The following is a 24,488-nucleotide window of genomic DNA, read 5'->3' as shown; positions in this document are numbered from 1 at the left end:
CACAATTGGTAGAACCGTTGACTATAATCCTCGCCTGCCTCGTGTTTTCTTATCAATGTGTTTATATAATTTACGATGTAGTGTATCAATGTGTACTTACCTGTGGCTCTTTTGCACCGGATGCCGGCTAGATTATGGGTACCACAGTGGCGCCTATTTCTGCCGTGAAGCAGTAATGTGTAAGCGTTATTGTGTTTGGGTCTGAAGGGCGCCGTAGCTAGTGAAATTACTGGGCAAATGAGATAGCATCTTATGTCTCAAGGTGACGAGCGCAATTGTAGTGCCGCTCAGAATTTTTAGGTTTTTTCTTTATATATAAAATCAGAAACATAAGCGTAGTTCCATATTTAAGGAACATAACACAGATCTATCTATTAACACTGGAAGTATTTAAATATAATTTAAATAATTTTATAAATTTGTTTATTTATAACACTAACACTATTACAATATTACATTTTGTTCTTACTAGCGTAATTTTATAAATGGCCTTAGTAGTAAACAATGCAATACCCAATTATTTACATAGACAAGAAATTACATTACTTACGTGAAAATAGTTATAAAACTTCGGTACCTGCAAATATTTACTAGACAAAACAATTGCACTTTTTTAAAATAAACGAACGAAAACACGTACAATTAAATTAAGTACAACAAAGAGATTTGAATCTACCCTCCGCAGTTTTATAAACTATATTATTGCGGCAGAGTGAAATGCCCGTATCCAAACTTTAAGGCAGATCAAAAAATAAGCAATCTAAAGCAATTAAGGAAACTTAACGAGATGTTTTATTCAATAACGTCAGAACAAAATGCAAAGAAATGTCCCACGCATTACAAATAATATATTTGTTTACTTAAAGCAACGCATTTTAAAACTAAATCTAGTAAACACATTAACGGTACTATTTCAGACACAACATGGCTTATGTGACGTATGTCGGTATAGTGTAATGAGCAAATAGAGTAAGCGTTAAAATATTCTATTTCACCACTGTGCACTCTTTGGTACAATTCACGCAAAATTATATAATTATTATATTTTATTGAATGTTTATATTAATATATGTGAGGTCCTGGTGATCTGTAATACAGGGTCAACCTACTTCAGACACCAAGCTCCTCACAAAATATAATCTGTTAAAAAATGTAACACTACTGTACTGTTTTGGCTTTAAGATCTTTTTGAGGAGAAAATAAATAGATATTTATTATTATTATTATATTTATAAATACTTAAACAACAAGACCACAACATCTCAACATATCAACAATGTAATTTTTGAGAGGTACCTACAAACTAATGTTTATTTTATATTATCTCATTGAATTAAAGCTATGTAATGTGTATTAAGAACGTATAAGTATAAATTAAATATGATATTCCAATATTGACAATCAAATATTTGTATGCCGATATATTGGCGAATTGTGCTGTACACCAATTAATTGTTAACAACTATGTTACCACGATTCATACAAATAAATCATTTCATTTCATTTCATCTCAATTGCCAATATTGGGTATATATGTTTAAAAATGAAATTTTTATATCACCTGTGAACAACATAGACGTGTATATCCTTTTAATAAAGTGTGTAGGTAAAATAAGCTAAGGTCTCAAAAAAGACAAAACCCTTGACAGCCATAACTATGTAATTGAATACACGAATAAAACTGTTGTGGCCACAACCTGAGAGTTGAACAAAGCATGCAAGATTTTATCAACAATACCTCATTCGGACGGTTGGCTCAGTTGGAAAGAGTGCTCGCACGGAACGCGAGAGGTCTCGAGTTTGAGTCCCGCATCGTTCATAAAATTTTGTTTTCAGTTTTATTTGTGTAATTAACTTTAAGAACATATCAAATTGTTTATGTAATTGAATTCGGAAAATAGCCCTATGCCAATAGATAAATAAGATATATTTTTTGTATGCACTAGCTAACCCCAGAAAAATATAACTACTACTGTTTTGAAAAATAATATTCACTTTTTATTTTTACATTTTAACAAGTTTTGATTGCATTCACATAAATATGGTTTGACAGTGTATGTTGAACATCCCATTTCCTGTACAAAATTAATACATTCAAAATATAAATTCCATTCCTCATGGCTGTTTAAATTTCTCTACATATTTCTAGTCTACCCTCTCATAATGGACTACTTACATTATTAACTAGGAACATTATGCTCGTATGGGCTCGTTCTAAGCTTTTTGATCTACTATCTGTGATTATTTATGAAGCCTGTGGGTGGTGACTGCTACCACCACGTTGGGAGTAAAGCCTCTAGCTGCTAGTAATATTTGCATTTATATTCAAGTATTCTTATGTAGTATTTTCATACTCTGTTGCCAAGCTCTTATATTTATCCTCTTTCATTATATATTTACTAGCTGACCCGACGTTTTTTATGAATTTGTCAACTGTATTTCATAACATCAAGAATTGTTTTGTTAAATATGTTCTCTGTTGTTATAATGAAATTGTTTCACAGCGGAACTGTCAAACCGTGCACCAATAAATTCTCTCATAGATAGTCTATATAAAACAAATATTGGAAATAACAATAATTATGGGTCCCAAATCAAACAATCAAATAAAAACTATCGTATCTCTCAAGTTGGACTAAACTGCACTCCATGAAGTAATCCCGATTAAAATCCAGAAACAAATATCAGACACTGGATTTAAATATAATATAAAGATTCTCTTCTAAAACACAATTTAATTTGAGACATTTTCGCTTGTGGCTATAAGATTATAAAATTCACTGTACGATATATTATTGGCTTACTATACGCAATAAAATTAAGCGTGTGCTCAGTTCATGCTGTGCTATATTGTGAGCCGCTCTCTTTCTTCATCCTTCTTCCATCTTCAAGAAGTTTGTAATCACATTTTCGTCTGAACTTTGCATGATTTGATATCTCTTCCGTAGCATTATTGACAAGTTAGTGTCAAATTCGTGAGTGTTCAAGACTAAGCAGTATTAAATCCATTGTGTCGATCGTGTGCACACTCTTCAAAGATCGTGGTCAACTGAGCTTGCCATATACTATAAATACTTGCGATTGTATCGCGTAATGTAAATATAGCATTATACAGCATTAGGTCCTTATTTGATATAGTATTTACCACAATAGTATAGCGTTGTCAGAAAAGAGCTTTGTGAAAATCAGCTGAAGAACAGCCGACGAATAAACAGAAACACAGCGACATGTTGCTAGTAATTGGGTTACTCTTTGATTTCAGAGTCCTAGAAATCCACATTGTTTCAAACCCCTTTGTTTCCGTCTCGATGCCTTTACCAATTGGGATACCTTCATCATACAATATGAAACGTCAATATTATACTAATATTGTTATAAGTAACTATTATTTTGCGCATTAGATGAACTACCGACCGTGAAGTAATTTTGTAATTTAGTATGAATTATAGGTACATGGTCATTTATGTTTTTATTTGCCTGGTCATTAAAATACCATTAATTGTTTTATTATATGTTCCCTAGAATTTATGTTTTAGGTTAATTTATAGTATGTTTATCTGTATAGCGAAGAATATAATAGAGGTATTTTATTGGTTGCGGCACAAGTATTATCATTGATTCTTGTGATGAAATGAAACTAAATCTAACAAAACTAAAAATGGCACAATTAGATTACTTCTTAAACTCCAAATAGCGTGTAGTTTGAAATGTTGATATTTTATGTCGTAAAAACGAATATCCGTTACCTCTTCACACAAAATTGACGAAATGCGAATGATAATGATTTTATAAAAGTCACTGTGACATGTCTTTTGTACTGATTTTTCGCTAATTTATTTTTTTATCACAAAAATACGAGATTGTTTAGTTAATAATTATTCTATTAATAGTATTCGACGTATTTGGTTACGTGAGGACGAGGATAAGAAGAAAGACACCAAGTCCCTTGCGAGATTAACATCGAAAAACTTCAATTATTTATTCCTTATTTTGGACTATTTTACGTTTCATTTAAGCCGAGAATTGACCAAATACACAAATTGTCTAACACGAGCGGAACATCGGTTAGTTAATAATCCCGCGGAGACTTGACACAGTCCCGAATATAGTTTTACCTATTTCATTGTCAGAAGTAACCTAAATGCCCTGGTGATTTGCTTATTTTAACTGTATTAACACTTAGTGCTTCAGTAAGTATGATAATGGAAATTAGTGCGTCTAAATTCGATTAACAAAACAATACTACTTGTTTAAGTAGTCTTCTCTAGTGATATTGTAATTTACTTCACTGGGTGTTTGCGGTATTATTGAAATAGTAAATTCTTTTGGCGGTAAAATTTATTTGGCTGTATAGCGTTGGTATTTTGAATGTTTTATTTAAAACATTATCTTTATTTAAAGCGGCTAGCGGTAAATTATATAATGATGGAGATAAAGGCCGGCAACGCTCTTGTGATTCCTCTGGTGTTGCAAGAGAATGTGGGCGGCGGTGATCACCTAATACCAGGTGACCCGTACGCTCATTTGTCCTCCTATTCCATAAAAAAAAGAAAAACAAAAAAAAAAGTCACTTTCGAGATACCTTTTCCGAATAGAATCTTAAATATAATCACATTACCCCAAGTATCACATTAATGATTACTCAAATTACCTTTGACTCTCGTACAACCTAAATGCTTTTTTTTGAACCACATAAAGTAATTTTGTACATCCGTTTGTTATGATTATTGAGTTTCTCCAAATTCAAACGAAAAGCACGATGACGTATTGGGCTCAGCAACACATAATATTGGTGATGTATAAAACAGTAATAGCCAGGATTAATCACATGAGCTCCACAACTCACAAGTAATCTCTACTGAGCGACACTACATACCAAGATTAGTCCAGGAGGCCATTGATGTCACCAAACACAGGTGTGAGGATATTGGTGTTAGAATCGACGAATCGCATGCACCCCGTCGTGGTACTATAATTATAGAGCGCATTGATTGATTTACATTCGAATTTGAAACGGGAAACGATAATCAAGTTAGACCCTGTAAAAGGGTGAAAAAGATGCTGGATCGAATATTTAACTACTCGCGCAACTACTCTACTTTTATAGCGCGGTGCGCATATTTATAGAAGAGATAGAATCTCTAAACTCGCGACACCGTTACGAGACACAGCTATAGTGTCTGCATATATGCATGTACATACAGCTACAAATTCAGCTCGATGCCACTTATGGCTGGCTGACCAAGTGGCGCATAAAAGCAAGCGCCCCTAAGTCTCACCACATCACATTTACCCTAAGACGGAAAACTTGTCCACCGGTCAATCTAGGCTCTGAAACTCTGCCGCAATCAACCTGCGTTAAATACCTCGGATTTTATCTATCTGGACCGTAGGATGGTATGGAAAGACCATATAAAAACGAAGCGCAACGAAATCAACTTTAGATTCAAAAACCTACTCTGGCTTCTCGGTAGACAGTCTGCCTTATCGCTATCTAACAAACTTAGGGTATATTGCTCCATAATAAAACCGATCTGGACATATGGAATCCAACTGTGGTCGACAGCCAGCAAATCCAACATTATGTGCTTCCAGAGAGCTCAAAACAGTATACTAAGGGTACTTTCATCGGCGCCTTGGTACGCTCGAAACTCTGAAATCCATGAGTATCTGGAAATCCCAACCATATTTGACGAAGTAAAACGATACTCAATCAACTATAAGGCTCGTTTGACAACTCACCCAAGCCCGCTGATTAGAAGACTCAAGAGAGCCGATGTGCTACTTAATTAAGGGGCGATGGGGCAGTGGCTCCACCTCGCCAAACCTCAACCTCTTGCAACTCACCTGATTATAGTCTTGAGGACTGATCGCAGGTCTAAATAATGGGAAAAAAATAAAAAAAATGAACATACAACAGACCGCGAACGCGTCTAGATTAATAAAATGTAGATATATTATTATTATTATATAATATTATTCGAATCGAAATTTTTTATTTCCTATTTTAGTCACCATGAACCTATAGTCTCTATTTTAGATTGTAATAATTTTAATGATAATGATGATGATACAAGGCTTGTCTAAATTGTTAACGATGATTCATAAATTAATATGAAATGTATTTTAAAGATTCTAATAATTAATAAATTAATTCAATTCATAAATAAAATACAATTCATAACTCAATAACCCTAGTAACCCACCCATCTAAAATGTCATGTCTAACGCGTCAAAATAAGTTTTCACTTCTATCGGCACTCTCAGAGAGCAACCCGTATTTTTTTTTAATCCTGGGAACAATAATTATTATAAAAAATAACGGGTACCACAGTTTGGTAGCATGGAAGGGTGGTAGGAATTTGAAGTAGTAGTGTGTATTGCGATGCCAAGAATTAGACCAGTTAACCCCAACAATTCAATGGCTAGAACAATCGAAGTTAAAAATGCACCAGAATAGTGGACACACTATAATTCGAGAAGCTACATGAAGCATGTGGTTTGCGTTAAAAGTGGTATGCACACCATCTGAAAGATTAGAACTAAAATTACTAATTAAGGCGAAGAGTAAGCAGAAAACACGCAAACATGGTGTTTTTAGACAAGTTTCGTGGTGAAAGTATAGCATTTCGAGCTATGAACACTACTTAATCCTGTTACACATATCCTTAAGTCTTTTTTGTAGGTTGCTTATGCTTGATGTTGGTTATAGTTAACACTGTCGAGCCTTTTTGAACTACCACATTTCTTTGAAGTTAAACAAGTTTTTTGGCATGGCGTGACGCATTTTTTTGGTACTTCTCTCAGAACAGTTATTCTTATAGCTTGTACTTTTTTCTGTAGGTTCATTTATTTAGATTAGTAGTGAATAACGAGGATTGTAAGCATATAAACTGTTTTCCACGCAAGAATTTTGAAAATATTGGCTTTGTTACATAGATAGCGGGCCGGCAGCCGTGAACTCATATCGCTCAAGGTCGCTGGCGTTTAGTGTCGCCTTAATACTCTTAAATATTATCTTATGAAGAAACAAGGGTGTTACTTAGAGCGTATCAAATGCCGCAATACCCATTGCGTACTTTTGGAACAACAACTAGAAATTTTCACATTTGAGATTAATGTTAATGTTATATTTTATGTACTGCAAGTTTTTATGCACAAATAAATTCCTTCCATATTGAATTACTAGCTCCAAAAGAGCTCCCTACTCTTTCTTAAACGAAAATAACGGTACATGTATAAATCATTTAGTGTAAGAAGGGTTGCGGCATGTGCTAACAAAAGATTAGATCATGAGTTACTGGGATCACTTCAATTTGTTTCAGTAAATAGATAAAGTATCGATAAACTTAGTTCATATAGTTCACGTCATTCAAACACAACTCTAATGAATATCACATTTTTCCAATTCTAATTTGATTTTCCAGCATTACATCATCATAATTTTAGCTGGAAGACGTCGACTGCTGGACAATGGACTCCCCCAAACATCATCAAGCATTACATAGCAATTTAAAAGAATTATCAAAATCGGTTTACCATTTCAAAAGTTTTGAGGTAATAAACATAAAAAAAGAACACACAGATGAATTGAGAACTTCCTACTTTTTTGAAGTCGGTTAAAAATGACAATGAGGCTTAACAGTTAAAATATTAAATACAATCGATACGCTCGAATTGTCGGGGACCCAGTGCTTTGTGAACGGCTGGATAACTTGCCGTTGCGTAGAGACGTCGCTTCATTGTGTGTCTACTACCGCATTTATCATGGGGAGTGTTTCAAAGAGCTGTTTCACCTGATTCCTGCCGCCGAATTCCGCCTTCACACGACACGCTACAAGTAAGGATAGCATCTCCACCATCTGGATGTGTGGCGGTCCTCCACAGTGCGGTTTTCAATGAGCTTTCTTTCCACGTACCACAAAGATGTGGAGTGAGCTTCGGGACGATACGACATGGGTACCTTCAAGAATAGCGCGTACACCTTCCTTAAAGGCCGGCAACGCTCATGTGATTCCTCTGGTGTTGCAATAGAATGTGTGCGGCGGTGATTACTTAACCCTCCTTTTCCATAAAAAAAAATTAAATACATGACTAAAAATGTTCTAGTAAATAATCTATATATTTATATGTATCAATAATAACAAGTAACGCTGGATGTAGTGAGCGGAAAACCAAAGGCTCGAATGGTTATACTTAATTAATGACCATTAAATATACAATATTTAAATATTACAACATAAAAGACCACGCTTTCGTAAAGTAATCTGATATTTCTGGAGATCTTAATGGTGCTTAAATGAGGTGATCGAATAAAACTGATACGAAATCTTTGTGGTATTACGATGGAGTCCATTGCTAATTAAAAGTTCTTTTCCGTTCGTAATCGTTATTGTAACGGTTTATTTTGAAAAATATAAAATTATGTGGGTATTTGAAGAAAGTAACGATAGAATGCACAAAAAATAAATTTAAAATGGTATAAAATCCAAAGTGTAAACTCAAATTAATATTACATGTGTTTTGTCTCTAACTGAGGATCTTCATGAGGTGTTGACACCACTCGCTGTAACGACAGTTTTAGAAAGGACAAGCCGATTCTACCTTCGAACGAACAAATTAGGATATCATCTCCACCATCTGGATGTGTCGCGGCCCACCTGCTACAAAGCTGTGGAATGTGCCTCCTTGTGTGGTGTTTCTGAGACAAAACGACATGGCTACCTTCAAAAAAAGCGCGTAAACCTTCCTTAAAGGCTGGCAACGCTCCTGTACGAGTAGAGTTGTGGGCAGCGGTGATCACTTAACACCCGGTGACCCGTACGCTCGTAGGCGTTGCCGGCCTTTAAGAAAGGTATACGCTCTTTTTCCATTGTTAACGCCAATTATTTCAAATCCGTATAACATGCTCTGAATTGTTCAAATAGCCTAATAGATATTGATCGCCAGCAGAACTAGAATAGCCGTTCCTATATCAATTGCTCAAAGCTTCCTTTAAAGTTTTAAGAAAATAACAACCATTTACATTCTAAATAGACTTCAAATTTGATTATACCTAAGTTTTGATTGGATACCATTGCTTACCAATTACTTAGCTTAAGTGATTGTCTTGTGCATGGCAGGAGGTAAATTTCACAAGCTTTCAAATTTTCATCAAATCAATGATCTGATAGAAATGTTTTAAGTTTTCTTTAGTGTGAATTCCGAAATCTGGCACGAGACTCCATCTGAGTCTCGTGTGAGATTTTGGCGAGACAACACGTCCTGAGGATGCCTCGTGTAGAGGCGAAACACATGTCGAATTCTTTGAAAACAAATATTGGCGGAATTAACACTAAAGAAAACTTAAATCATTTGTATAATTATGAATTTCCGCAAAGTAACGCCTACTTCAATAAATTTTCAATGATTTGAATTTTTATTTTAGTGATTGCTAAGTTGGTTGAAGAAGTACTACTAGTGGCATATACCCTTGAACTTGACTCAATTATGACAACGACTTATTTTACTTGTAAAACTAGAAAGAAAGAAGAAAGAAAAAATGATCATTGACGTCATTATACATTCTGATAATAGTTCTTAAAGTTATACTAATCTAATTATGATCTAATGACGCCAATGGGCCCCCAACTCAGCATAGTTGTGGTTTCGAAAGAATCCACAACGCTGGTCTTCCGTGGAAACCCAAAACTATTACTTGAGATTGCATATTTTTTTTAAACCATTTCTTTACGGTTTATATAAAGCTCATATTTTTACAAAACAAATTATATATCTACAGAATATCTGTGTTTCGGTCTGAAGGGCGCCGTAGCTAGTGAATAACTGGGCAAATGAGACTTAACAACTTATGTCTCAAGGTGTCGAGCGCAATTGTAGTGCCGCTCAGAATTTTTGGGGTTTTTCACGAATCCTGAGCGGCACTGCATTGTAATGGGCAGGACGTATCAATTAATATCAGCTGAACGTCCTGTTCGTCTTGTCCCTTATTTTCATAACAAAAAAAAATTTACAGAATATGTGAAGAAAATTTAATTTTTCATCACATTTCTATTTTTATAGACAGTGTGAAAAATATCACCAAAATAGCTAGGTAACCTAGCTCCCTCGATTCCTCAAGGCCGTTGGCTCGGTCCCCAGCCTTAAAAAGAAACGAATCATTATCATGATTTCAATGACCTTTGGTGGTTTCGCTTGTCAATGTATATCCGGTTACAATATCTTTGGACTTGACGTCAATGACGTCATTATCGTCTACTTTGCAAAACAAGCATCACTAGGATATTATTACAAAATATAAATAAACGATTATTCTTTTCAGTGTTATAGATTTATGTAAGGGTGTTGAGTAGTAATGCTGAGTAACTCATCTAATATATAAAATTCTCGTGTCGTGGTGTTTGTAGTTAAACTCCTTCGAAACAGCTTTTCCGATTCTCATGAAATTTTGAGTGCATATTGGGTAGGTCTGAGAATCGGACAACATCTATTTTTCATCCCCCTAAATGTTAGGGGTAGTCCACGACATTTTTTTTTTATTTGTTTGATTATGAGTCAGCATTAAAAAATACATACAACTTCAAATTTTCACCCATCTACGATCAATAGTTACTTTTGTTTCGGGATTTTTATATCGGCAACAACGTTTGCTGGGTCAGCTAGTATAATATTATAATATTCTCGCGTCCCGGTGTTTGTTACCAAACTCCTTAGAATCGGCTAAACCAATTTGTTTGAAAATTTGTGTACATATCGGGTAGGTCTGAGAATCGGCCAATATCTATTTTTTTTTTACAATTTTATTTTTATATTTTTTTCGCCTTTCTATACGATCTACAATTATTTTTGTATCGCGATTATAATATAATTCTATTCCCTCAGAAGGTACAATATAGTTGCAAGATGGCAATCGACTATAATGATCATTTGTAGTACGATAAATTTTATGTACGATATATTTGGTAGGTCTGAGAATCGGTCGTCAAAAGTTTTATACCCCAAAAATATTAATTATTGAATTTTATTTATTACTTTATATGGCAATACAACGTTTGCTGGGTCAGCTAGTTATTATTATAATGATGAAAAATCAATTAAAGAATGTAGATTAAGTAAATAAAGCATTAATTTGTCTGGCAGTACTATAATAGCGACACAGAACAACAGAAACTATAAAACTGTTGTTAATACAACAAAAGTCAAAACGTAACAATGAAATCTACAAAAACAAAGCAGTGATACTACTAAACTATCAAATACACCTAACGGTTATGAAAATGCAAGCCGTACTGACGCAACAGGATGAGCGCAAGGGGGTGAAAGGGGAACAGGACCTCTCCTGTTCCCCTTTCACGCCCTTGCGCTCATCGTTCTCGCTGGAACTTGAAGCGAGGGCTTCAGATCCACAGATAATGTGGCCTTGTAGTATATAAAGCCTGCAACTTATCTGCTCGTAGCGTTGCTATTGGTAATAATTTGTTATTGCCAAAATGATAAAACCTAAAAAGACATTTAAACTCTACTTGCACTTTCTACTATGAATAAAAACAAAAACAAATTGACGTTTTCAAAATGGTATCTGTAGTTTGAATTTTGTCCACCTGAACCACTGACCTGTATAAATACTGGCTGCGCAGGAACTTATATTACTCTGATAACGCGAGTGTTACACATTTAAATAAAACACTTTTAAAGGATCAAAACGCGTGTAATTGCAACGGTTTTACATTAGATATTTGCGTAAAAGCAACATTTTTATTTTAGTTAAACCGACGTTTCAAGACCTTTCCAGTCCCCCTGAAATTCAGATCTAGCTGAAGATTACTCTGAAGTATTTCTACATTTCGAATTAATTGCGTTCGTTTTCCGTTTTATTTATACTTTAAGAATCAACGTAATATAGTACATTTTTTGTAAATAGTTTCCCACCATCTATGTTGTCCACTAGGTTGTGATTACTAGTACCGCAGACTCTCGCTACCATGGCCAATAGCACCAAAATGGTGAATATCACACAGGCACAAAAGCACTTTGACAGCCGTCAGTCCAGTGGTATATAATAGAGGTCAGTCACCTGAACAGATAAGTTAGTGGCACTATACAAACCTCTCTAGTACCACAGAGTACGAACGGATACTTACGAATAAAGTAGTATTATGACGTCATGGGAACCATAGCTTCATATTGTTAATACGTATTAAATAGATTATAAGTATCTCTACTTCAGTTATGTTCGCCTTGTATCATTGCAAACCATAACACACTGTGCGTATTGATAGACGTAATACTCAGTATCTCTCACGTGTAATCTCTCTCATTCTCTCTCTAGTAAAGTGGGAGGGAACAAGCGAATAACGTTTACTTTTCGACCCAACGTGTCCTAAAGGACAAAAGAGTTGTGAATGCACAAATGACTGGTTTTTTATGTTATTTCATTAGCCTGTAATCACTGAGGACAGTAGGAGTACTCTAAATACCTATTAGTATTTTAAACCATCATAATAATGATATTTGTCTGAAATTATTATTAAATAAGAAAAACGGAAAGTAAACGTTGTCTTCTAGAATTTGATAGCATCAGATACAAGTAATATTTTGTTCATTATTTTTACAGGTGTACGTAACAAAAAAAAAACAAACATTTTTGTTCTTTTAAAAAAAATTACAAAAAAACAAACGACTTCAAAAACAGTATTCAAAAACAATAGATATAATATGCACTAAAAAAGTATGAAAATAATTGCGTATTTTTATACAGTCTAATTCTAGTTACGATTATTATTATTTTTGGAATCGGTGTCCTTCCGCCGCGACCCGCTCTCACAACTCCCCTCCTCACCAAGCAAATCTCACCTATAACTATGTTGTAGTAATCTATCTTAGATGACACTGACTCCAAAAATTACAATAATCGTAACTAGGATTAGATTAATTAATTAGATTACATAAAAATACGCCATTATTTTTATACTTTTTAGTGCATATTATATCTATTGTTTTGGAATAGTGTTTTAAGTCGGTTGTTTTTTTGGTAATTTTTTATTATTATTATTAGATGTTTAGTGAATTTGATGTACACTAAGTAACAATTTGCCTAAATATGTGTATATATACAAAAATTTTCAACGCAGCAATGAACGAAAGCGCTTTGCAATTTGATTACAGACAGTTAGAAATTCTGCCACATATTCGACTACGACAATTACTTGACATGATTTTGACCAACTATATTACGGTAGATGACTTAAATATCCTGATAGCATAAAAAAGATTCGGCCAAGTATCGAAATCGGTTGGCGCAATATTGAGTTAATTGTAAATTTATCATCCACCTTGCTATACGTATGTGTCAAATCTGGATCAAATTATAATGGGACCACACGGGAAGCACCAGCTTTCGAATAAAAAAGAATTATCAAAATTGGAATTATCGAAAACCTCCTCCTTTTTTGAAGTCGGTTAAAAAATAACGCATTCATCTTTGAAAAACAACTCGACTTGTGTATACTACGTAAGTACGTTACGCCACTAATTTCTTTACTTTCCACAAACTGAAAGGTCCAAGTTACCCAAATAAAATTTTAAAAAGAAAATTTATGAACGAAGAGGGACTTGAACCTGCAGCCTGTCGCGTGCCGTGCGAGCGCTCTTCCACTGAGCCAACCTTTCGAGAGACGTATCCTTAATAAGTCTTGTATGTTTTGTTCAACTCTCAGGTTGTGGCTTCATCTGCAGGATCTACTTTACAGTTGATAACCTGCTCAACCCCAATATTTGCATATTAGGAAATTGCCTTGAGATGTCGCTCTTTTAAATCTACACAATTTGTTATATTTATAGTGATAACCCTCACTTCTGGGGCTAATTACACAAATTAAATTTAACAAAAAAATCTATGAACGATCGTGCGAAAGTTATATAAATTGAGAGTTTCTTGCGCCGCTTCTTCTCTCTCAGAGCGCCATTTGTTTCCGAAGCGGTAGTAGTGTCTAGTATAGTAGAAATGACATCAAAAAAAATTTCCAAAGGAATCAATACTGAGAAAATAAATGTATTTATGCCTTTCCATTAAAATTTTTATTAGTACAGAATATTTTATCTGTCTATAATAATCCTCGTAAAATTCAAACACTTATATAATCACACAAATATTATACAAACATCCAAGAGATACACAAACAACAGAAAATCGCCCAAACATCCATAAATAATATTCAAGAGGCTACTTCAAACACATCCGAATGGCCGTATCGAAGCCTTATAAAAGCGCCTCTGTACTCAAATACTAGGATTAGCATATGAATGTGTTGGACTTGAAAAACCCCCCGCGAGGAAGCCTGTTCGGAAATAGGTTATATAATGACTTATGGATAATATTCAAATACTGCTTCTTGTCTCTTCTCGTAGCTAGGCTGATGGCAAAAGTCGAAGCACGATTTATGAATTAATAAAAAAAAATGTGTGTGTACTTATGCATGCACGCAAGAAGTAATACATCTTTGGCCTAACGAAGCAAAAATCATTAAAATGATTTATTCCTCATACTATTCTACGTTTTAAGAAAGAACAATTTTGTAAAAATCTTGCAAAGATGGCTTTGGCAATTAATTATTAAATAATGATTGTGTAACTGTATGGGTTTGAACCCTTTGCCTGTCCTAATAATGGACGAAGAACTAAACAAAGAATAAGGAATGACGCAAACGTCAGAAATTTTTTAATCATTTCATATTAAAAAAAAACTGCAGTGATATTATTTTTAATATTCAATTGAAACGAATATTTTCTATTGTTATAAAGTTTCTGACATTATATTTGATGGTAATTTTAACTTCACATCCAACCGCTCTCTCTTTTGGCTTGTATTAAAGACACATGACATGCAGGGCACGTCTAACAGTGAACGGTGAAGCTACGTTGATTTCAGCGTTTTTTTTTTGGCATCTTTACACACTGTGCATAAAGTCGTTGCGTGTATAGAACGATAAGTACGCCTATGCCACTACGAGATAATACAAAACGGAAGGTACGAAAAGTACTACTAGTAAGTACACTATTAAACATCAAGTTATGTTCATTCATTTAGTGGCTATTATTATTTTTTAACTCTTACAACTCTCGTTTTCTAGTTAATATCAAAGACGTCAAACCTCAAAGAAGAAATAAAATAGACATTGTTTGATAAACAAAATATGTTTGAGTTTTCGCATTAAATTTTTCAAGACTTACTTAACATCACATAGCACATTTTTTTTTAATGAAAATAAGGAACGGGACAAGCAGGACGTTCAGCTGATAGTAATTGATACACCCTGCCCATTACAATGCAGTACCTCTCAGGATTATTGGAAAACCCAAAAATTCTGAGCAGCACTACAACTGTGCTCGTCACCTTGGGAGTCATAAGAAGTCAAGTCCTCTTTGCCCAGTTAATACGGCGCCCTTCAGACTGAAATACAGTAATGCACATTACTGTTTCACGGTTAGAGATAGGCACCGTTGTGGTACCCATAATCTAGCTGGCATCCTGTGCGAAGGGGTAATCATCTACGTCATCTACAATAATTTACAACCTGACCGATTCATCAACTTAGAAAATAAGCCACTTGGTGTATAAATTTGAAATTTTGCAGGAAAACGGGTTCCACACCCTTAGCTGGACCTGCCATATAATAATCGCGTTACCTTATTAGCACTGCACTTAGGACCAGTGGGTGTTCTATACAATCTCTAGGATTTGATAAAAAATGAAACATTATTTTGCTAGTTTTTTGTTATTTACATTAGTATCGCAAAAAAGAATACTGAGAGAATCTCGTGCGCCGTTAGTTTCCCAAGAGGTTGTAATACTTTGAATGATATCAAAAAGTATTCGAAGAAATAAGTTTTGAGAAAAGTATTGCTTTTTTAGCACGCAGAATGCACATCCCGCCCACTGACCTCTGGAGTTCTGCAAGTCAACATTTTCTGAGGATGCATCGTGTATGTGTGAGCAAGACTTACACCTGACAGTAATTGTCATGTCCATTACAATACAGTGCCGCTCTGGATTATTGAAACATCCAAAAATTCTGTACGGCAATATAATTGCGCTGGTCACCAAGAGACATAAGATGTTAAGTCTCATTTGCCCAGTAATTACACTAGCTACGGCGCCCTTCAAACCGAAACACAGTAATGTTTGCTTTACGGCAGAAATAGGCGCCGTTGTGGTACCCATAATCTAGCCGGCATCCTATGCAAAGGAGCCTCCCACTGGTAACTGGTAATTTTTTGATCTATGGAGTAAATAGCCTCTGAATTTGAGTTCTTTCCGTAGATTAAGTCACTTATTATCTTAATGTAATTCCGGTATAATTGTATTAATAATAATGTTCAACATCTATTATTGATAATTTTATCTTTAAGTATATTTTGGCTAAGGTATGCTCTGCATAAAGTATAGCTATTTTCGGCGACTCAACGTCGCTTAACGTCGTCGACTGGGTTCAAGCAGTTGTTAATGTTGTAATACACAACCTGCAAATATCTTCGCAGGTACGTATGAACGTACGCACGCACGTATTTCAAGGTTGTGTTCGTCAATACTATTAATAGAAGAATATATTAAATAAGGTATCATATTTTTTACCTTCACCGGTAGAGTTTTATCGTCAGAGGTTTACCACAGATTTTGATATGTGAATTGTAAATACGAACAGATTGAAAACCTATTAGACACTAATATTATATATGAACATTTTACTTCTTAATATTCATACTTAACACGCCACAAGTGACAAGATTTCAAAATAACGAACAAATTGGCGTGATTAATAGACCAAGGAAATATTTCAAGCCAGCCCACTTTCTAGCACTCTTCACAGTGCAAGTCCAGATACCTAATATGGAGTATTGCACTCTATTTGATCTAGTGCACCCCCAGTATCAGATCGAATCATTTAAACATTGAGCTGTTCCAGTGCCCTGTGAACGGCTCGATCACTTGGCAATACGTAGAGAATTCACTTCATTATATTGTGTCAAGTGTAAGAGCTGTTTTTTACTGATTGCTGCCGCCAATTTACATCTTCACACGATACTCAACAAGCTTGGATATTATCCTCACCACAAAGTGTGGCGTCCTCCGCAGTGCGGTTTTCTAGAAACTTTCTGCCACGTCTAACCAAACTTTGGAATAACTTTCCTTTTGTGGTATTTCCAGAACAATATAATATAGGTACTGTATACTGTCTTTAACGCCGGCAAATTCTACTTCCGTTGCAAAAGAGTGTGGGCGGTGGTGATCACTTAACATAAAGTTACCCGTAAATTGTTTATTCTCCCATAAAGCCTCGTAATTGATCAAATTCCTGTGAAATATGAAGTTGAAATTACAACTCTGTGGGTATTTCCCTAAAGAAAGTAGATTTCATAAAATCATTTACAGTTTTAGTGAAAAGATGAAAATAATATTATGTAACAAAAATTTAAAGTACTTTTAGTGAGGTACGCGTAATTTAAAATAGAGTAGTTAGTAGTAAAGTTATTTTCTTCCTAGCCTGAGTTAGCTAATTAAATGAGCCTTACTAACTTTTAGCCTTAAATACTAACAATACTGTAAAGCAGCGTTTATTCGCACAGTGAGTTGTTCGTAAAGATTAGATTCTTTTATTAGACAGGTCTAGCGTACTCTATCGGTGGAATACCTATTGTTGTCGTCCAGCAGATTGAAGTGTTCTCTATTTTGGTTCCAATTTTTTATCCACATTTGTTTGAATTCAAAAGGTGTTTTGGTAAGAAACTAAAATAGATCTCGTAGCTGCGAGAATTTGCTTTGAAATTCGGAGGGGCCAAAATAATGTTTAAAAGTTTGCAAAGTTAATTTTTCACTTGTGACATGCAGTCCTACGATAAACACCTTTTTTTCTTCTAAGTATGATTATTCTAAGTATGACGATACCACTGATTGGGAATGAAGCGACCGTCCTCAAGGCTATTACATAATAATAAGTTTAATTGTACGATATTAATTTGTATTCATATTTTTCATAAAAAAAAGAAGCCTGCTGAGTTTGTCGCGCCCGTTCTTCCCAGGTCTGAGGGATTCTGTTTGGAACGGGTGGTAGTTTCAATAAGTCATGTCACATACAATTTAATTTATGTACCGTTTTGTGACGTGTTTGTTTGTTTCTTTTTAATTTTGATTTAATTATATTATGTTTAAAATTTTCTTTTGAAATTTTTAATAATTTGGAACAATCTAGCCTTCAAAATCTAAGTAAATACATAGTAATTTTTCTTAGCTATGACTTTGTATATTATAAATCAACTAATATAATATAATTTAAAGCCTTTTTTTGTAAAGCCTTTTTCTACAGTGGGAATAGTAGCTTCTTTGCATAGGATGCCGGCTTTGTGGATAAAACGGCGGTGCCTTTATCTGTCATGAGCTATCACTATTTTTTATAAAAAAAAGGTTTGAACGAGTTTCTACCGTAAAGAATTTCGTAATTTCTTTGAAAGAGGTTGTAGTGATTGTGATTACGTGCAAACATATATAAACTAATCAAGATCATTTAAGTTTTGGCAATAAAACAATATATAGACAGCGCTAAACTAAAGGGCTAGATGTAAACCGTGACTTCCTTCTCTTTGTTCGAAAAACGAACACATCTATGTGATTGAATTATTATTTTATTTTCCTCTCTATTTGGTTTTATTATTCAAACAAAACAAATCTTATAACTATATTTACAATTCTACGACTACATAAAATTAAAACTATCATTACGTGGAAGCGTACCAAGAATACTGGCAGCATTACCGCGTTGGATAGCAAGGCTGATCCGTTGACCGAAATAGCTGCCAGTGCTTGGGCTTCCAGTAGCCTTATTGAGGCGCGAAGATAGTATTTTGAACATTCTCTGCGCCTCTGGGCCCCACGGGCCAAGTGTCTCGACACCAAACGGCACAAAGATGTATGACTCACTGAGACCAACGGTGCGACAGCGACGCTTGCTGCCTTCGGCAGTCGAAGCAGCAGCCCCAGCACCAACTGACGTAACTTGGACATGAGAAGGAGCCAGAGTGTCGACGCAAGTAGCGTCCCACACCAGCGCCCTTCCCCGTGCCAAGCCACCAGCATCATTCCATCAGGACGCTTGCCATCGCAGCGGGTAATACCATTTGGCTCTAAAACAGCTGGTATATTAAGAGCGGCAAATGCCCTGCGGTTGACTTCATTAATGCTGGCGTGACGACTGATACGGCCTGCCGACCATTATTTCTGACTAATAACTTCATTACAATCTAATTATTCATTAATATGTGTTTGAAAATATTTATTACTTATATAAAAAAAATCATTGTATAATAATAAATTGGAATCGAGTAGATATTTATATTTAATTAACCGACTTGAAAAAACGAGGAGGTTCTCAATTCGTCGGTATTTTTTTTTATGTTTGTTACCTCAAAACTTTCGACTGGGTGAACCGATTTTGATAATTCTTTTTTTATTTGAAAGCTGGTGCTTTCCGAGTGGTCCCATTGTAATTTGGTCCAGATTTGACAGTGGAATCCATGAGAAAACCAGAAAAGTCTTATGTTTGCTATACATACGTATAGCAAAGTGGATGCTAAATTTACGAATAATTCAATATCGCGCAAACCGATTTCGATGATTCTTTTTTTATTGGAAAGGATGTACTTCAAAAATACTTTAGTAAGAATTTGGCTAAGGTAATGGGATCCATGACAAAGTAATGGAACTCTTCAATTCTTAGGAGCAAACTTACGATACTCGGCCGAATCTTTTTTATACTATTCGGATATTTTAGTAACCTACCGTAACGTCGTTATGGTCAAGTAACTGTTGTAGTCGAATATGATGATCAATGGAACTCCTTAACGACTTACAGTAAGGGTGCGATCTGCGGCAGAATTTCTAACTATCTATAATCAAATTGCAATGCGCTTACGTTCATTGTTGCATTGCATATATAACATATTTAGACGAATTTATTAGTTAGTGTAGTTCAGATTCACTAAAAATCAAAAAATAAAAAAAAAACACTATTCCAAAACAATAGATATACTGTGCACTAAAAAGTATGAAAATAATTGCGTGTTTTTAGACAATCTAATCTAATAAAATTCTCATGTCGCGGTGTTTGTAGTTAAACTCCTTGTTTGTAGTTAACCTCCGTTGGGTAGGTCTGAGAATCGAACAACATCTATTTTTCATCCCCCTAAATGTTAAGGGTAGACCCCTAAAATATTTTTTTTATTTTTATATATTTTTTTGATGTGAAACATCTATAGCCGCACGTAAAACCGATTTCTGGCGTGGCGACGCATGCCGTGGCGACGCGTCGCCTTGTCACAGTAATACCGTCCTCAGAGGCAACATCGAATATTACCGAAGTCACTGATTAAACGAATTAAGTAGTCACGATTTGAAATAAATTCGTAAATTTTTGTATTTCATGAAAATAAATGTTTATTCAATAAGTAGTCATCTTTATCTGGAAAAAAATCGTAATATTTTATTTTATCATTATGACATATTTAGTTCCTATCACAATATATTCTTTTCTGCATATTACTTTTACAAAATAATGTCGATGTTTCACATCTGCCAGGCGTCCCGTGACGGCTCACATGTTTTTTATTTTTTTATGATACATTTTAAAAATACATACAACCCTAACCCTATTTTCAACCCTCTACGATCAACACCTATTTTTGTATCGCGATTTTTATAATATTCTATTCCATCCACAGATCCGCAATAAGGTTGCAAGATGGCAATCGAATACAATAATTGTAGTACGATAAATTTTATGTATCTACGAAATATTTGGTAGGTCTGAGAATCGGTCGTCATCTCATTTTTATACTTACCCCAAAAATTTTAATTATTGAATTTCTTTTTAATTACTTTATATGGCAATACAACGTTTGTCATGGCTGGGTAGGCTAGTGAATTAATATAATTCTAGTTACGATTATTGTTATACTTGGAGTCGGTGTCAGCCAAGGTAGGTTTTTAACTACATATTATATAGTTAGACGGGCTTCAGTTGCACGGGCGACGTCAGAAGGTGAGAGGCGAGAGGACACCGATTCAAAAATAGCACTAAACGTAACTAGAATTAGATTAATTAATTAGATTGAATAAAAATACGTAAATATTTTCATACTTTTTAGTGCATATTATATCTATTGTTTTGGAATAGTGTTTTTCAAGTCGATTGTTGTTTTGTTAATTTTTTTTATTGCTATCGATATTATTTTACAATAATGAACATTTCACGTAATATTTAAATTCTGAATTTAGACACTTATTCCCGCAATTTAGATGATCCAAGTGTATAAAATTTAAAGTAAAACTATTGTACGGAAATGATTGGTACAACAAGATAATCTGATTCTTCATAACATTCACGATTCATTAACTTAACGCAATTTTTGTAATCAAATAAAATGTAAGTTCATTACAATTCTACTCACGCTATCCCACGCAAGTTTCACACTAATGTCAATATTTCATTGTTTGTGCTAACTATGGGACCCTGTGATTTGATATTTGATTACTTTAGATTATATCTTTATAACAGCATTATGTTTATAGAAATTGTCTTTACTTTGCTTGTCTTTAATACCTGTTTTTGTTTCATCCTCTTTATAACTTGATAACGTTCTATGTGTGTGTGGCTTAAAAGTAATTTTCTAACCCTTATAATCAGTTTTAACGGAATTAATTACATAAGTATTTAATAATTATTGTTATCAGCCAGAAGACGTTCACTGCTGGACAAAGGTGATCTTGATCCAAAGATCTCCACGACGATCGATTCTGCGCTGCCCTCATTCAACGTATTCCGGCGATCTTGACCAGATCGTCTGTCCATCTACCAATACTGCGTCTTTAGGTACGTGGTCGCCATTCGAGGACTTTTCTGCCCCACCAGCCATCTGTCAGTCGGTCTATATGACCTGCCCACTGCCACTACAGTTTCGCAATCATTTGGGCTAAGTCGATTTATACCTACTATAATTATTTCTTATAAGGGCTTGAGAATGGATACTTGAACAGACCGCGTTAAGAAAAATCCTATTAAGATTAAACTTAAAACTCAAATTTCAAAGTTTTTAGATACTTATCACGTATTATATACTAGATTTATTCAAATTATGTGGTATTCCTTTAATTTACTTAATATGCTTTCCTAGCGTTGCTAGCAACAATTTTCCATGTTCAAGAGAACACAGCTAAATCTGCATCCAGCAATAACTTAGCAAGTTAAACTCATAAAGCCTCACCTTAATAGCACTAATGTAGGACATAAAACTAAATCATAACAGACTAACGTGGCTAGCAGTATACTACTATAATTATACTGTGTTTGAAGAACTTTTCGTCCGTTGAGTCGGTTAGAGTAATTATTCTCTTTGCAATATTCTCTCTCTGTGAATAATCTTATTCTAATTACCACAAAGTGAATATTACAAAGAGTATAAGTACTTAATTATACAGTATGGAACTAGCATATACGAAATTAAACTAGAATTGTGGGGTATTTACGCCTTTATTTTTTTGGCCATTTTAGTGTTTGTTGATTCAGTAGCTTTCCGTAGCAGTTTTCCGATAGCTTCCGGTATGTACTCGTATGTCCGTGAATCCAAGTGGGTGCCTTACACAGCGCGCGATTGTTTTAAGTCAAAGTCAAAATCAAAAAATCTTTATGCACTATAAAACTTTATAATTTAAGTAGTGCTAGTCAGGATGAAGTACAAAAGTTACACTAGCATTCAAATGAGTATAGCAATATTCATTAACATAATTGTGAAAGTGGTTGAAAAGTGATTGACTGTAATTATTAATTTAACTTTCTAAAAATTCAAGTGCAATGTTTTAATCAATTTTCATTTCTTTGCAAATTTTTAAGTGCTTGTATACGAAAAGAGAAGTACCAGTCGATTTGGCGCTTGTGTCCTACGTTGTCGCTCCTCGGGGTCAAAGTCTAAGACAGGCTCTTTTCCTTTTTATAATTCAATTTTGATATTTATTTTCTTTGAATATTTTTCATTTACAATTTAGGGATTTTAATTTAATAATTAATTTTACTATATTATATACTATACTTCTGTGGACCAGTATGACTTGAATTTTCACGAATATCCTATTTCAATATCTCATGTCGCGGTGTTTGTAGTGCAACTCCTTCGAAACGGCTTGACCGATTCTCATGAAATTTTGAGTGCATATTGGGTAGGTCTGAGAATCGGACAACATCTATTTTTCATCCCCCTAAATGTTAGGGGGGTCCACGCCAAATTTAATTTTTTAATTTTTTTGACATTATTTTTTAAATTTGTTTTATTATGAGTCAGCATTAAATATATACAAAATATCTACAACTTCAAACTTTCACCTATCTACGATCAACAGTTACTTTTGTATTGCGATTTCAATATCGGAAATACAATGTTTGCTGGGTCAGCTTGTATTTTTATAACTTTGTTAAATTTATTAGTTGCTTCTTTGAGCTGTGTTACAGTTTACTTTGTAGATCAACATTTGCCTGAAAGACGTAGTCGTGTATGCAGCTAGTAGTTGGTAATTTCATTTAAGGCACCTATCCCAAGTACAAATCACCATAATAGCACATAATTGAAACTATTTCTTGACAGTTTATATAAAGCTGATATTTTTCAAATTAATATCTGCGGAATATGAGAAGAAAATTCATTTTTTCTATACATTTCCATTTTTTATAGAAAGTGGGAAAAAAAAATCAGCAAAACAACCCTAACTTTTACGGTAAGTGCCATGCTTATTAAAAAAAATTATTGAAGTAGGCGTTACTTTGCGGAAATCCATAATTATACAAATTATTTAAGTTTTCTTTAGTGTTAATTCCACCAATATTTGTTTTTAAACAATTCGTCACGTGTTTAGGCATCCCAAGGACGTGTTGTCTCGCCAAAATTTTAGTCCCGTGCCAGATTTTGGCAAGACAACACGTACTGAGGATGTCGTGTAGAAGCGAAACACGTGTCGAATTGTTTAAAAGCAAATATTGGCGGAATTAACACTAAAGAAAACTTAAATAATTTGTATAGCCATGCTAATTCTTCAATCTAGATAAAAAATGAACGAAAATTTATTAATTGTACACCAATACTATTTAAAATGATATAGTTTTGGTAGTTTTGTAAACAAAATTGTGTTATGTTTGTAATAAATTAAAAATGCTTAATTCTGACTTAAAACTATGGCGATCTTCTGCACGAGAGAGGTAACCTAGCTCCGGTCGATTCCTCAAGGCCGTTGGCTCGATCCCCAGCCTTAACAAACAAGTGTTATTTATGAACTTTTACCATCATCCAGGCATCTTAAAAAAATACTTACAGAAAAAATTTCCTCGATATGAAGTTTTATTCTTAGAAATACTAAAACAAAAATGTTACGAGTAGATACAGAATAAACTTATTAGAAC

This window comes from Leptidea sinapis, chromosome 6 (assembly GCF_905404315.1).
Source record: "Leptidea sinapis chromosome 6, ilLepSina1.1, whole genome shotgun sequence".
Classification (NCBI taxonomy): Eukaryota; Metazoa; Arthropoda; class Insecta; order Lepidoptera; family Pieridae; genus Leptidea; species Leptidea sinapis.
This window is presented reverse-complemented; position numbering follows the sequence as displayed.